This window comes from Corvus moneduloides, chromosome 1 (genome assembly GCF_009650955.1).
Source record: "Corvus moneduloides isolate bCorMon1 chromosome 1, bCorMon1.pri, whole genome shotgun sequence".
NCBI lineage: Eukaryota > Metazoa > Chordata > Aves > Passeriformes > Corvidae > Corvus > Corvus moneduloides.
This window is the reverse complement of record NC_045476.1, coordinates 146652940-146669060: the sequence shown is the minus strand read 5'-3', so window position 1 is coordinate 146669060 and position 16121 is coordinate 146652940. Positions and strand designations below refer to the sequence as shown.

At 40.6% G+C, this 16121-nt stretch overlaps 1 protein-coding gene across 2 annotated transcripts in view; it reads right to left on the bottom strand.

The window, feature by feature from the left end:
• Positions 1–15782, bottom strand: part of OXR1 (oxidation resistance 1) — a 277515-nt gene extending 261733 nt beyond the window's left edge. Inside the window, exon 1 of one of the 2 annotated variants that reach the window (XM_032131344.1) lies at positions 15629–15782. The gene's annotated coding sequence lies outside the window, so the exon portion shown is untranslated. Of the gene's footprint in view, positions 1–15009; positions 15072–15628 lie in introns of those variants that run through there. The other variant, XM_032131379.1, reaches the window with a different exon arrangement.
• Positions 15783–16121: the final 339 nt, after the last annotated feature.

Sequence of the window (16121 nt, the reverse complement as noted above, 5' to 3'; positions counted from 1 at the left end):
TAATGAAACAGCACACAGGTTTACTTTGTCAAATGAGAAATATTGTAGAAAATATATGAATCACACTGACAAGGAAGTAATTGAGTAAAAACTACAGCACTTTCAAAAGTAGGAGGCGTAAGATTCACATTTAGATACTCAGGAAAAACAACAATAGAACTAAAGAAACTTAAAAGCAGGTTATATTGATTCCAAAAAGATCACTGTAAAATACCTCATTGGAAAAGTGCTCAGTTTGTTAGCATGCTTCTAACATCTAGTTTTGTGCCCAAACACCTAAGAATGACTCTTTGCTTTTAGTTTTCCTATAACATGTACACAAACAAAAAAGAAGTTAAAGGGTTGAATTGAATTACCCATGCTGCCACTTACAAAACATGAAAAGATGCCATTTTCAAACTTAACCTGAAAAATGAAGACCCGGTATTTGTGAGGGCTGAATTTAAGAAAATAAGGTAGTATGTCAAGTAGTTAGTGTCATCCATGGATAGAAAGATGGACACCTTCATTGGGAAATTCAAGAGCAGAGTTCAACTGTAGCTATGCAGAATTAAATGATGGAGCCTGGAGAGATTAGGCCTTGTGTATGCTGTGCTCTGGCATTCAGCTTTCTGTCTGATTTCAACAGTCATCTCCACACACAGCTCTTAGTGGCTTCAGTAAAAGCCCAAGTATTTCTGAACTTCCAAAAACTAGTAATAATTTAGCATTGCAGAAAATAATGTCTAGCAATGACTGAATTAATTCTATTTAGGCACAGCTAACACCCAAGATCTAGAACTGCAAAAAATATCAGCACAGACATTACACTGCTTTGACCTTAGCATTGAAACAGAATAGCCAAAAATATGAACCTTTTATTGTGATATTTCTTCTGTTTTCTGGCCAATTACACGTTGAGGCATAAGACAGGAGCCACAAGCACCACATATACTCTAAAGTCACTATGTTTTGCTTTTATCACTAGGAATGCTACAAATGCTACCAATACTAGAGTCTTCTTATTTTGAAGATAATTGATGCCATGACAATTAAGTTCTGTTGAAGCCCTAGTTTCTATCTTGTGAAGCTGTAATTCCACTAAAAATTCAAAAGAGGAACAACCTCATTATTTCGATTTTTCAGAGAACCTTGAAATTATGAACTGTTACTATTGCTTTCTGAACTTTTACCAATCAAGTTGTTTGAGAACATTCCTTAAAAACTACTTGAGACTGAAAATAGCATGGAAACAGAGAAGGGACTAAAATAAACTTTGAAGGATTCAGAGGTACTTGCATTATAAAATTAAAGTACAAGAAGTGCTGAATGACAGTAAATGGTAATTGAAAAGACAGATCTCAGATAGAGAAGCCTCATGAGAAAATATCATGAAAATGGCAAGTACTTCAATTTTAAGATGGATTTACAATTGTCTATTTGTGAGTGTTGATAATACCTTAAAATCAGTAAGACAGAAGTGAAACATATGGTGCCTGTATTCAAGTCTCCATTTGCAGAGTTTTAAGGTTTATAAATGCTCACATGGGACATTTCAACTACAATACAGAAGAAGAAAATTGGACCTAGTTATGCCTTTGTAATGAAGTTAATTATACATTAATCTTTTTCTAATTAAAACTTAGAATTGGTTTTAATATTTTTCCTATTCTTTTTCCTAACATATATTTAGCTGCTTCTTAATGCCCTTTACTTGGGAAGTCATTATTAATATGAAAACCATCAAAAAGATTAAGTAATGCATTATTTTATTATTAGATTCAACTCTATATGCAATGATATCAATAATAACAGTGCTGCTAGCTCAAGTGCTACTAAAATGACACTGGACATTCATTCCACTGTTTAGAAGTCTCATTTTTAGGATTACAAGAGTAGAATTGAAATCAGGATTGAGCAAAGACATCACATATTACCTACCAAAAGTTTGGACAGATCACTGAATAAAGGTCAGAAACCTGCCAGCTTTAGGAGGCTGTTCTCAGCAGGTTAAAACAGGAGGTGACCAATATGGGAATCCCCTAGATCTCATTAGCTAGGAAGGAGTTTTTATGTACTCCCTCAGTTCCAGGTGGAAGTCTAAAGGAAAGCCTACATGTGCGTCATCCTCAAGCTTAGCACTGTTCTTTTTTTAGCCAAAAGGGGCTTATCTTATCACCCTTCTTAGCTGTGATGTCCACATATAACCTGAGAACTGCATCATCCCAAAAAGTACAGGCAGCACACAGGAAATGGGAGATCCAGGCACTCTTGTGCCTTGCAAATGCCTAACTGGACACTGTTGTTAGTTCAGCTTTGTACATCTCGTTAATGTAAAATCATACTGCTTCCTTTCTCTTAATTCAGGTAAAATTGATACACTGTAATAATTAAGCCCATGCCTGCAAGTTTTAAAAACTCATATGGCTTTGTTGAACTACAGTGGAAGTCACTCTTTCTGCCTCGCTGGATGCACACACTAGTTTTTCACCAACAGCTGAAGATTCAGGCTGTCTGTATTTGTGCATAAATACTTTATTCTGTTTCAGGTATTATACTGTGGCTATTATGAGCAGTTTTCACATAATTTCAGACTGTCTGCATTAGGCACTTTTCCCAGCAATATTCAACTGTGGCACTCACAAAGCAATTCAGGGCATAAGAGGAGCAAGACTGACAGAGCACATTCTTACCCAAATTACTTCACCACTATCCCAACAGAACATACGAGGGCACAAATTACCTTCTGCTCACGACGATTGCAGGCACATAATGGGGATGCTGGAGAACAACAGAGCCCTCTGACAGAAACCAAACACTATCACATAATTGAAATAAAATTTCAACACTTGTCAGAGGTTATTTATTTAATGTTGGTGCAGGCTTACAAATTCTCCATTCATGTAGAAAACTCAGTACCACTACTATAGCTGCATAAGTAAGAGATGGAGCTGCCTGAACCAAAATAATTACAGCAGCTTCTGAGTCACAGACAAAAATCTGGCCCACGCTGATACATTATGCAGAGCATCTATAAAAATGACTGTGCTGATAGCATTAAATAAGAGCCATGACCATGGAATGGGAAATGTCATTATTGATTCCACAATACTGAATTTATCCTTCATACAACGAATACAGGGACATGAAAAAATGAAGACCTTAAAAAGATAATGAGAGATTCAACAACAAAAGATTCTACTGTCTACTCCTTTTTATTCAGGTCACCCAGTATATAAGGCAATACCAACCAAAAGATTTGAACTGTGAACTGCAATGTTTCAAGGTCATTCCTTTCCAAACATAAACAGGATTTTAGCAGAAATCAAATTAATTGGAGGAGAATGAAGGGGGATTTTTCTCTCTTCCTGTAATCTCTTTGTTTTACAGGCAAGCACAGTAGAGCTACTTGTAATTTTCGAAACAAAAGTGTTACACAAAATTCTATTGTATAAAAAACTTGTGCAAGTTATTTTTCTTGCCACATCTGGCTGGACAGTGCAAAGAACAAAAATGAGGCATTTGTTCCTATCTACCCTACAATTAAAATACTCAAGGGTTTATATCACAGAATGAGTTCTCTCTTCCAGTGTGCTCTGACCACACCATCAACAGCAATATGTTTTGCAGCCATTCTGTCCATTGGGGTGAACAGCATTTAGGCACCACTCACATGTAAAAAAATATCATAAAATCAGTGGTGCTGCACCAGAAAAAGCCTCATGTGCTTTTAAAACTGATTAAGAAAAAACTACAAATTCATACTCTCAGTAGCATGCGTATCCAGTTCATGGCACCTTAGTTCTACCAATTAGCCAGAAGGTAGAGGACAAAAAATACACATAGACTTAATAATATTAAATATATAAATATAAACATGTAATGGTTGCTTGTCTATTGACAAAGAGAAGGTAGGAATATTCTCTGCACATGGCTCAAAGCAACACACTATCTGACCCTTCACTAACACCTGGGAAGAACCTATCTTTCACTACTTGTTGATTTGTAGAGCTGTTTAAGGAAAAATTATACAGCATCTTCCATGTGTTAAAATCAAATTAGTCAAAGTCTGTTCCTAGACTCTAGAGCCTAATGACACAGCTCTTTAAGGGAAGGGTTAAACTTCTTTGTTTTACTGAGGAGCTACTGTTGATCTGTACAGTTTTATTGGGATTAAATCATAAATTCATAGCAAAAACTAACATTAACATCTGTTGGTAGGAAAGATCAGAACTAGAACTTCCAAATATAGATAACATGCAAGAAGAAAAAAAAAATACAAGTTTAGGCATGAATTCCAATGTAGTAATACTCTGAAAGAGACTAAGCTATAGTTTCTCTAATCTCCTGTCTCAAGTTCTATTAGTTAATACCTTAATTTAAGGTACAAATTAAAAGCTGTTCTTGCAGCTCACCTTTAACCAACCATTCTCAAGTCATTTTATGTGACCAGGCTCACAACCATTTTTAAAGCTTTCCCCTAGTGGTCTCACATAAACCGCTTCTTTGCATCAGCATTTTTTTAAAAAAGTAAAAATTTGTGTAGCCTATTAACAGTATTAAAACTGTACCCATAATGACCAAAGATTCAAGAAAGCCAAAGTATGCAGAGGCAAGCTAGATGATTTGGGGTGGGCAGGGAGAAGTTTTGAGCCAAATGGTCACCTCAGATCCAGTGCTGGGCTTCATAATTAGGAGTCATGCACTCTTACAAATACATTAAATCATTATTACATTGTATAAATGTAAATGCTCGTTTGCACAGAGTCAAACTTTTTCTTCATACAAAGTGATGCATATATTTTATGCATCAATACCAGTATGTTCTCTTCAAGAGCCTAGTTGAGACAATATCAAAACAAGTAAAACAAAAAATTACTGTTTCAAAGAACAGAAACCTTTTCTGAATGTCACATGCTAAGGAACAATCATTACAGTATGACAGTAATCTTGTCTTAGCTGTGATGATTTACCAGCCAAATGAAGAAGACTTGCCTGTGTTCCTCCTAACTGCTCTTGCACGAGGCAAAAGATGTGTGTTTGGAGAAATCTTAGAAGGTTACAGTTTGAACTCCTTCAGGAATAATGTTGCATTTCTAATCCACAATCAAGGAATGGATGATAAGCTTGTTTCCTTTGGAGAAAATACTATCATTTTATCTTTCTTTACCTGTGAGGAGGTATGATTAGCAATGTACCAAGAACAGACTGGAAGATGTAATAAGATTGTCTTTCAAGCTACCCAGTTACAAGTATCTTAAGCATAAAAACATTTGCTGGATTCAGACGTCCTATAGCTCAGAGCTGGTCATAATCAATCATTTATCACAATTCAATTTTTATTAAATGGGAATCTTCCTAAACAAAGACACATAACAAAACACTAGTGGTTTAAAATTGCAACAGTCCAGAACTCCAAACAAACTTGAGTAATTTAATCCTGGCATGGAAACTGAATGCTTGATGCACTGAAATTTGCATGGTGCCACTGTGCAAGCACTGTGGTATAAAATGTCAGGTAAAAGCATCTAGAACACTACAAGCTGCTTACACCAGCTTCACTGCCCCATATCAGTCTGTATTTCTGTAGACTGGCACAATTCATATTCATTTTTCCCCACTTTTTTCAGACTACTCCTTAAAATCCTTCTAATAATCATCATAGAATAGTTCATGTTGAAAGGGACCTTAAAGATCATCCAGTTCCAATCCCGCTGCCATGGCAGAGATGCCTTCCACTAGACCATGTTGCTCAAAGCCCCATCCAACCAAGCCTTGAACAGTTCCAGGGATGGGGCATCCACAGCTTCTCTGGGCCATCTGTGTCAGTGTTTCAACACCCACTTAACATGAGGTGACCTAACTCATAGGTATTAAAGCACATTGGTGACTGCTTTTGCCCTCACACAGGTATAAAACTGTCCCATTTTGGCAAATGTGAATTAATATACCTGAAAAATATTTACAGAGCTTTGGAAAATACAGTTATTGTGCTTTTCATAGGAAATTATTTAAAACCAAATCCTCCTATTATCTAAAGATCTACTGGCTTACACTGTGGTTGCTGGCTTACGTAGCAGTATGCATTTGGAAAACTAAACCCAGAAAACTGATTTACAACATGACTATTTCAAAAAAGTAGAAAAAATAAATGCAATTTTTTTAAGTATTTTTATTTTTTTTCTTACTCTTCTTCCTTTTGGCTTTACTCAGACAGCAACAGAGACGGGTACACTTGCAATAGTGAGTTGTAATTAAAATAACTGCAAAGGGCGGTAGAAAACAGGATGCAATTAGCAGTTATGGGAATTTAGAGATCATGGAGATGGAACAACTTCCTCCCCATCAATGACAACTTTCATATTTCCTCAAGATTTCCTTTATTTCAGCTGAAGAAAGCCCCATGGGTTCCAACCACTGCTCTCTTATGTTCCCCAAAGGAGGTGACACAAGATGACACATCAATTCATTTGGAGAATTCATTTTTACTGCCCACTGCCACAAAATCTTACAAAACCTCTGCCTTTGGGTGGGGACCTGAGAAATGGAAGTGGTTTGAAGTGACTGAGGGCATACTAGGAAGAGCAGTAACAAGTTTGCATTCTGCCTGTGCAACAGTTTTACCACATGTCTCACTCACAGGACCCTGAAATGCAGGGAAAGCAGAAGGTAAAGGAATTTGGGGAAAATACATATGGGAAGGTGATGGTATCTTTTCTGGGTGTTTCTCAATATGACTGTATTTGGAATACCTTCCCTTCAAAGCTTCAGTGAGCTCAAGCCTTACATCTAGGTATAACCTAAGCCTTGCTCAAAACTTCCTGCAACACTTACTGCAACATTTGTGACAAAACTGCAGGGAGACAATTTGCTTTTCACTGCGCCACAGGAAATAATTGGATACAGATTGCCCAGCGAAGTTGTGGATGCCCCATCTACTGGCAGCGTTCAAGGCTTGGTTGGATGGGGCATTGAGCAACCTGGTCTAGTGGGACATGTGCCCATGGCAGGGGGGTTGGAACTGGATGATCTTTAAGGTCCCTACAGATAATGTCTGGTTACAATTCATCACCACATGACTCTCCTTCCAAACATTGCAAACTCCACCCAGCCATGCTGCTCCTCCACCTGGGCAACAACAACCACTACTTCCACCACTGGGTTTAACCACTTTGCAGACCTCTGCTAGTGCTGTTGGATATGAAGTACATATTTATTAGACTTCCAGCAGACAAATAACATCATTTTGACACCTATTTCCTTTATGGAGTGTAAGGAAAAGTATCACACTCACCAAAATCAAGAACATTTGTATCTTCATTCTGTCTCACTTGCTCCTGCCTATATATTTACTTACTCTCACTAATGATTATGGAGACTGTTACACAGATCTTTTCTCTCATGGTCACATTATCAGTACAAAGAACTTTTCTCCCCCAATTCAGAAGGCTGGTTGCAGTTTGATAAGGACTTTGTTAGGTCCAATAACCTCATATACTGTGGCTGCTATTTTCAACACAGTTAAGAACCACATGTCACCAAGCACCTAAACAATCTTCTCCAAAAGGATAGATGAACAAGTTTACACTATTTTCAGCTATGTGTTCACAGAGCACTTCTTTCCACAAAGACTGTTTCAACACTCAGAGAACACCATTTACTGAGTAAGCAGATAAGGTATCTGGTGTCCAGTCTGATCAGAGTTGTTCAGCCTTTAGCCTTAGGGTACTCTAGTTAAGCTCTGCTAGGATGCCAGAAGTATTTCCTTATGAGCCTCTCCAAGGTGATCATCACTACAGTATCAGAGTATTTCACCAACATTAATGAACTGATCTTCTCTATGTTGTGCAGCTAGTAATATCTTCATTTTACAGATGTTACTGCCATTTCAAGTTAGTGCCACCCCAAAACTTTCCTGACAATTTCTTACACATAGCTATTACACTGTTCCCATTTTAGAGGTGTCTAAGTCTCCATTGCTTCAGGTAAAACTTCTCAGAGGAGCACAAACTCAGGTATGTAAGATTTCAGGTGAGGCAGACCTCAATTAAAAAAAAAAAAAAAGAAAAAAGAAAAAGGAGGAGTGACAGTTTGCATATGGAAAGCGTTTCACAGTCAAGTGTTACACATGGACCAGCTAATTCCTGCTACTATCATCCTTTCTGGCATATGGAAACTGCATGCAAAGAAAGACACAATTTATTTTTGCCATGGTGATATAGTAATGGCAACAGAAGGTATGAGTGGGGATTTTATCAGTAGTTTAAATACACACATAAAATTAGTGTGGTTCTTTGAAAACTATTCAAGCAGAAAGTACAAGGGGATTGAGGTTTCATGTAGAAGTGAGATTGACTACTAATGAATTAGCATTACTCCTACATCCGTAACATTTCACTGCAGTTAGTGTTCATATTGACTCTAGGAAAAATGAAAAAAGGAAAAAAAAGGTAATAATCCCAGAGTAAATTACTGAAGACCTGCAGACACTAACAACAAGATCCCAATGGAGAATTAAAGCCAGAAGAAAAAAACATTTTGTTTCCCGTTGCATCCTTTTTTCTTGCTAGTATTTCTTGTAATCCTGGGTAAGAGTAGTTTCCTTCTCTATAGGGGATTTAAAAGCTGTTAAAGTTTCTCTTTTCAGATGCTACAAAAGATGTGATATTAATTGATCAATCATCTTGGAATATTCTTTTATCAACAGCATGGATGCCCTGGCTTTTTCGTGCAACAAAATGCATAAGAGCACTTGGAATTCAGCTGTCAAAGATTCAGATGCCTGAATAGATTGGGTTTAGATCAACACTATATAAATATCAATTTCTGAAATAGAACAGTATTAATAATTTAAAATCAGAACGGAAGTATAAAGAAGACTCACAAGTGAATCCAATTTCACTGCAGTGACTATAAATACTAACATTTTTAGTATGCTCGGTATTATTTATGAAATATTATTTATTACTAAGGTTTTATATAGCTATGGTAAGATTAAGGAATATCTAATAATGTATTTACAGTTATTTTAGAAAATATCTTCATGTAATCTGGTTGTGTTATGCCCTGGAGAAAAACACAGTCCTGACTATAGTATCAAAATCATATCTTTGTATGCATGTCATATATAAAGTTTATGTGAAGTTTCTGGATACTATTTGTCTATGCAAGTACTTCAGTTGAACTATGTTTTACCTATGAAATTTGTTTCATGTCTGTGTGTCCCAAAAGCATTTTATATGAAGGAACACAGGAGGCAGACAATTCTTTTCTGTTTCCACAAGTCAAGTTCACCGTGAAATACATGAGAATTGTATTTATAATGTCTAGAAGGAAAAAGCATATCAATTAAGTAGCCCTGCTATGTGTTCACATTGCATATTTTTTCTCCAAATTTGGTGCTTGGGTGGGTGAGATCATCCACTGAAGACAGACAGGATGGTTTCTAGTAATCTGTCCTGATGACTGCGAGAACACCTTCCAGAACAAAAGTGCGTGCAAACAGTATCAGCTGAACAAACAAGGTGCCTACACTTTCAGGAGGTAATGCTTCCAGAGTCACCCCAAGTCTGATACAGAACTGCTACAGTTTTGTTTTACATGGTCAGTGGGAAATACCTTGTGGATATAATATGCAGCTAGCAAGAATTTCTCTTGCTTCTTTCCAGTCCTGTGAGATATTTTCTCTCTTATGGAAGGTATTAGTAGAGTTCTATAAGCTATGAACACCTGTGACCTTGTAAAGCTTTGTTTATTGTACAGTAGGAAAATATTTTGACAATGGCTGTTTTAGGATTTTATCCAATCACCCCAAGGGGTGGTTGCTCCTTTGACCAATTAGACTATGAAAAAAAAAGTCTATAAAATAGTTGCAAAATAATTAAATCAATCTTTCTGCACAATTCCTGCCTGCTGGATCTCTCTTCTCCTCCCTACCACTGCGGGACACTGTGAAAATACCTTACATACATGATTGCAAATATGTCAGCTGTGTTCTTCAGAGGGATGCAAGGGGTATGTCCCAAGCCGACCCAAAGTGCTAATCTTTGGTCATTGATTACTGAAGAATGTGTAAACTACAGCAGTGCATCTTGCACAACTAAGACTCCCATTCACAGCCTAACAAAGTTCCCATCATCCACAGAAAATGGTCTTGCTTTTGCTAAGATCTGCTTAAGCTCTGCTTAGTGTTCAAAAGTTATTTCATTCATCTTTCACTGTTGGCCACTGACAGATTTATCAATGAAGTATAAGACAACTTGTACCAACTTCACCATCAGAGATTTCTTTACATTCTCTCCTTCCTAACAGGCCACTGATTTTTCTTGCCCTTACCATTTAATTTGTGTATGAAGTTACTACATATCAGGAAAAGCATTTACATCCAGGACACAATAGGTGCATAGCTTCCAAGAGACAGAAAACAGTCCAACTGACCACACACAAAAATAAAACAGGATTGAAAATACGTAGAAAGCAAAAGGTTTGACGAACTCAGTCTTATCAAGAGGTCTTCATCAATTGATACAGACTTTCCTATTAAATAGTTGGACAATAAGTAGCTCTTTGAACAGGCAGATAGCCAGACCTGATAGCTGGAAGTTGAATAAAAACAACACTAAGCTAAAAATTAGTTAAAGTTAGCAAAAACTTAGGCTAATTAATAACTGGAAAGCACACAATGGATTTGGACGCATTCCCAAGTGTTAAGAGGGATTTACTCCAAAATTTTAAGTTAAGAATAACTTTTTTCTAAGTGGCAAGTCTCATTCAACCAGGAATTTACTTGAGTCATCCAGTTTCTGTTACACAGCAAGTCATTTGAAGACCCTCAAGGTCCCTTCAAGTTTTACAAGGCCTATGGCTGCCTGGGGGAAATCTCCTTGTCCTTCACAAGTTTAACTCTCCTTTTCAAATCAGTCAGGCTTCCAATGTTGATTAACTATTATGCAGAAAGTACTAACCATGGTGGGGAGGGGAGGGTAGTGAATAGGGCCCAAATCATATGGAATAAAACCTCACTAGAAATATATAAATTTATTTAGACTTATCACTCTAAGCCTAAAAACAACCAGCTCCAGCAAAAAGAAAATAAAGAGGAGACTGATACGCTTTTCATATTCTCAAGCTATTCGTGAAGGAACTCACACAATCCCATTTTTTTCCCTCATGTTACCAGCCCCATATGGGCAAGGCATTATTACACTGGCCCCAGAGAAAGTCCAATCCTTTATTTTTTGACAGGCAGTGTTTTTGCAATCTGTGTTCATGCTCTGCTGAGAACTCCATTTGACACACATCCAACTTGTAGGTAGCCATCCTCTCTTCCCTTTGCTCCCATGTCTAACACTCCTCTCCTTTCACGATTTCTCAATCAGCAAATAATAAAGATAATTACTGTATTCCTGAGGAGTAACAAAGTGGAGCTGAATGGTCCTCATGAGATTTAAGAGTTAGGGAGGCAAACCTAAAATTAGTTCTCAGTACAATATCTGTGGAAGACTGGCATAGGTTTATGATTTCCCCCCTACTTCTCTCTCTGATTTTACCCTATTAATAGGAAGTAGAATAACAAAAAAAAATTTAATATTTCTTCTATGCCTGTTTTGCCAGAGTAATGTAAGAAAGCAGGAGGTCATCATCTGCTTCAATGAGTAGTTGAGATACAAGCAGTAGCTTTATGTACAGGAGAAACTCACTACTCGTACTGCTGCAGCTACAGATAAGATTTTTCTGTGACAGAGGCTTCTGCTCCATCTGAAAGATTTTAACCTGCAGATCAAATAACTTCCTGTCTTAAACTGTATGACACATCACGAGATATCCATTAGCTACCTCCTCCATATCTATATCTAATCTTCAGTAAAACTTGTTGGAGCAGATGCTAGAATAGCAGGGTAATTTACAGCTCACTGCTACAGTGAGCCACATAGGCATCTGTTCCCTGCACAAAATACCACTGACGATATTAAGAGAGCAATGTCTGCTTTGAACACCTGAAGTTCTTTCCCACCAGCTTCAAAACATGCACAATTCTTTGCCTATCTCTAAATGTTCCTTCCTCCTCTGATGGCAACAGTTCACGCACCAAAGACACCCTACTTAACAAATATCTGCTGCAATGAACAAGGAAGCCATCCCACGTTTAAGTTAATGGCTCTATTTTACAAAAGTATCAGCATCTCCTGAGCGAACCCATTCACAGACATGTAGCAATCTTCTGCTAATCTGACACCCGACCATGCTTGTCGGTAGTAGCTGTTTGCTTCTGTAAGGTTGTCACCTCTCATACGTTTCAACAGTATGCTTAATTTAATGTTTTTGCTACAGTAACTTCAGAAACAATAGCAACTCACTAAAGGGTGAAGAAGTAAGTCACAGTAGCTCACCAACAAAAACAAATGCTCAAAGACCTTGCAAATTAACAGCTGATCATTAGTGCTGACAATCCTAGACTACTGCTTTCTGCTACCAGCCTTAGAGAACCATCATGTCCCTGTGAAAAAATTTTAGCCATTATTATTAGGGTTTGAGTGTTTGGGGACTGGGGGGGGGGGGGGGGGGGGAGGGGAAGGGGGGCATGGGGGGACAAGGGGGTGTGCAGTTCTTAAAAGAAATTCAACTTGAAAAAGTATTTTTACATTTCTTTCCATGGTTCTATTATTCCCCCAAATCCAGGAGCAGTAAGTATGTATATCTCCTGCAGTGCAAGATGACACACCTTGTTAAAACAAACAAACCCATGGAAGGTATTTCTTTAGATTAAACAAACAATGGAGAAAAAAAGTTTTCAAGGAAAGAAAGATATGCACTGAGAAAGATTAATTACTTTTTCTTTCCTTGAAGGGAAACAAAACTGTGCAAACCCTGCAGCTGCTAAGTAGACATTCTCAAACAACCAAAATGTAACCCCACTGTTACTCAAACAATTTTCTCATCTCCACTAGTTGGGCTCAAACCTGGACAAGAAATGAAGAATCAACTGAGACTCTACAGGAATTATAATTCACAGCATAAATTTTAAGGATATCCCTATATGGTCTATTAGCATATGCTTTGACTATCAAAGAATCCTTATCTGGATAGGATGTTGAAATAATTCTATTAATATGTATGAGCTCTGGAACTAAAATAAATAGTATTAAAACATCCTAACAATAAAATACAAAACAAGTAATTAAACAAAATATTACTCCAAGAACATAAGGAAAGGCATTTTTAGCATTCTGACTTTGAAGATCTCTCATATTTTAAACAAATTTATTTTTTAAATACCTGGTATTTTTACAGATCAAATCTAATCACGAGAAAAATGGCAGGTTGCCAAGTACAAGAATTTCCCTCCTTATTTCTCACTGTGCTGTCAACATAGGCTGTTTTTTCTTGCTGCATTCTCTTATGGCCTTTTGCAGCAGGAAAAAAGCATCTACTCAAGAATTCAATTTTCCCCCATTATTGCATACTCATAAAAATGGGACTGACAGGACAGCAGTTTATTCATGCACTAACCAGAGCCAAATCATACAAACTGGCTTTCAGAAACCCACAGATCAATTGTTCCTGTCTGGGAGGGCTGCCTTGGCGGGCAGAGGTGGGGGAGTTTCATTTGGGAGAAGGGAAAAGTTGAAGAGTTGCAGAGGTATGGAATCCAGCAGTCTTCCTGTCTCCGCTGCATAACGCTAATTAACAGAATCAAGAATATACACAGTAGGAATGGCATCTTCTGCGTCTGTAACTATTTTAAAATGCATCTAAATTCTGACGAGGCTTAACATGCAGACATTTAAGCTTACATGAATATTCATGTCTGAGTATTACACCAAATCTAAGTCATTGTGCAAAGATAAGCGTGACTTAAAAGTGTTAAAAGTCGGGTCATTAGACTGACAACACCTACAGGCATAGCCAAATGAAAATTAAGAACGACCATCCACCAAGAGCACCTTACTGTCCCTCAGTCCGATTCTTTCACCAGTGACACGCTAAGCAGCAGTTTTGTGACATCAGTTTCACAAAGCTCCTCAAATTTCCCTTCTCCTACTATGAATTTAATTAGAAAACTATCTTAATACAACTTTGCAAACATCAAAAAGCTTCCTTTGAATAGGGAAGCAGCTTCCAAAACCTTTCCTCGGTTTAGAGCACAGGAAAAGAAACTAGCTAGACCATGCCACTTTCAACGTTAAGTGAAAAACTTTACATTCCCTAATATTAGGAACACGTAGTGTTAAACCGATTTACGTGTGAACGGAACAATAAAACAAGCGTTTTTAAAATTAATGGAAAATCCAATTTTCAGAGGCAAAACCCTCGGGGCATACTTCGGTGTTTGTTGGTTACTGGCAATAAGTTAAAATACTGTACCCCTTCTAAACTGAAAGAACACCCAGAATAAATTGTCGCACGAGAAAGCAAAAAACCTGTGTCATTACAGTTCCTCTCCGCAGTTTCTTTCCTGCGGTACCATCTGTTAAATCAGAAACTCCTCTGAACACCGCAGCCTCGCTGACTATCACGGTGCGCTGGCTGCGCCGACACTCGCTCGGTATTTTCGCATCGCGCCCTCTCCGCGGAGCCAGCGCAGCCGCCCGCATCTCTCAGCGCCGCTCGCAGCCAAGGACCGCGCTCGGACCGCACCGCGCTCGGACCGCACCGCGCCGCGCTCGGACCGTCCCCGCCGGCGGGGCCGCACACGCTCCGAGGGGACGAGCGCGGTCTCCGCCGCCGACCCGCGCAGCGCGGACCCGCCGTGGCCGAGCCGAGCCGGCCAGGCCGCGAGCCGCTGACCCCGGGGCGGGCAGCAGAGAAGTTGCGGCGGCCCCGAGGCGCGCACCGAGGCTCCCGGGCGGGCAGGTGCAGCCGGTCCCGCCGCGCGTCCCGCCCGGCGCCAGCCCGCAGGGGCGGGGAGCGCCGAAGCCCGAACCCGAGCCCCTGCCCCGGGCCGCCCCTGCTGCGCGGAGGCGGCACCAAGGCAGCGGCTGCGGCTCGCCCGCCCGCCCGCACCCGCACCGCGCCCGCACACAAACTTACTTGCGGGCGGCGGCGGCGGCGCCCGCGCCCTCCTTCCCGCCCTGCGAGCGAGCGCAGCCCCGGCGCGGCGGCCGCTGCCGAGCGCGTTCGGACATGCTCAGTCCCCCCGCCGTGCGGAACCTACCACCGGGGGGGACGGGGGAGCGCGGAGAAAGAGGGGGCAGAGCTGGATGCTACCAAGAGGACGCGCTAAAAATAGGCGCCGCAGAAAGGAACAGCTGGGGCTTAAAGCGGCAGCGGCCGCCTCGGTGCCCGCAGCCGCGGGCGAGGGCCGCCTCCTCCCGCGGCGCGGGCCCTCCCCGCCGAGCCAGAGGAGAGGCTCTGGAACCGCGGCCTGGGCTGCCGCGGGGCTCCTGCCCACGGAGCCAGAGGAGGAGAGGCTCTGGAAGCGGGGTGATGCCGCGATGCCTGCGCCACCGCGCCCGCGTCCTGCCCGCGCCTTTGCGGCGGGAGCGCTGCGGTGCGCTCGGCTGCGGCTGCGGCTGCTGCCGCCGAAGCGCGCAGGGGTGCGCGGGGCACCGGGAGGGCTCTGGGGAGCCTCTGACGGGGCGACTGCCGGTCTGTGCCCCCTTTCACCCCAGCGCCGGGCCGGGAGCGTACCTCGGGCCGGGCCATTTACCTCAGGGCCGGGGCACCCCTGAAGCGGCAGCTTCAGAAATGAGGTCTAGACAGTGAGGGAGAGGATCCCGAGCGGCGTTTTCATGCGGTGTTTCTCTGGAGACATCTCCACGCTGCTTCGAGGCGTTAGGTTGTGCGGACGAGGCTTGGCGGGTGACAAACACTCAAGAGCTCTCCCGTGAAGCTCAGAGCAGTCAGATGAGAATGTGACAGGTCCGATGCGAAGAGCGTGAAGAACAGCCCTCCTAAATATAATTTTCTAGGCTGCAAGATTTATGCGGCAAGAGAAATTACATGATCACTTTTCACTGACACTACTGTGTTTCAAAACTAAGAGCTGTTGAAATTAAAAGCCGCCTAAGTATTTGTGAATGGGAATTTCTGATGGGGTTTTTAAGCCGTGGCTTACCATTCTCTACCTTTCTAAAAGACCGACAGGAATAAACAGAAGAGCACCACATTGTTTTAGATTTATGTAGATACTATGAAGCCTA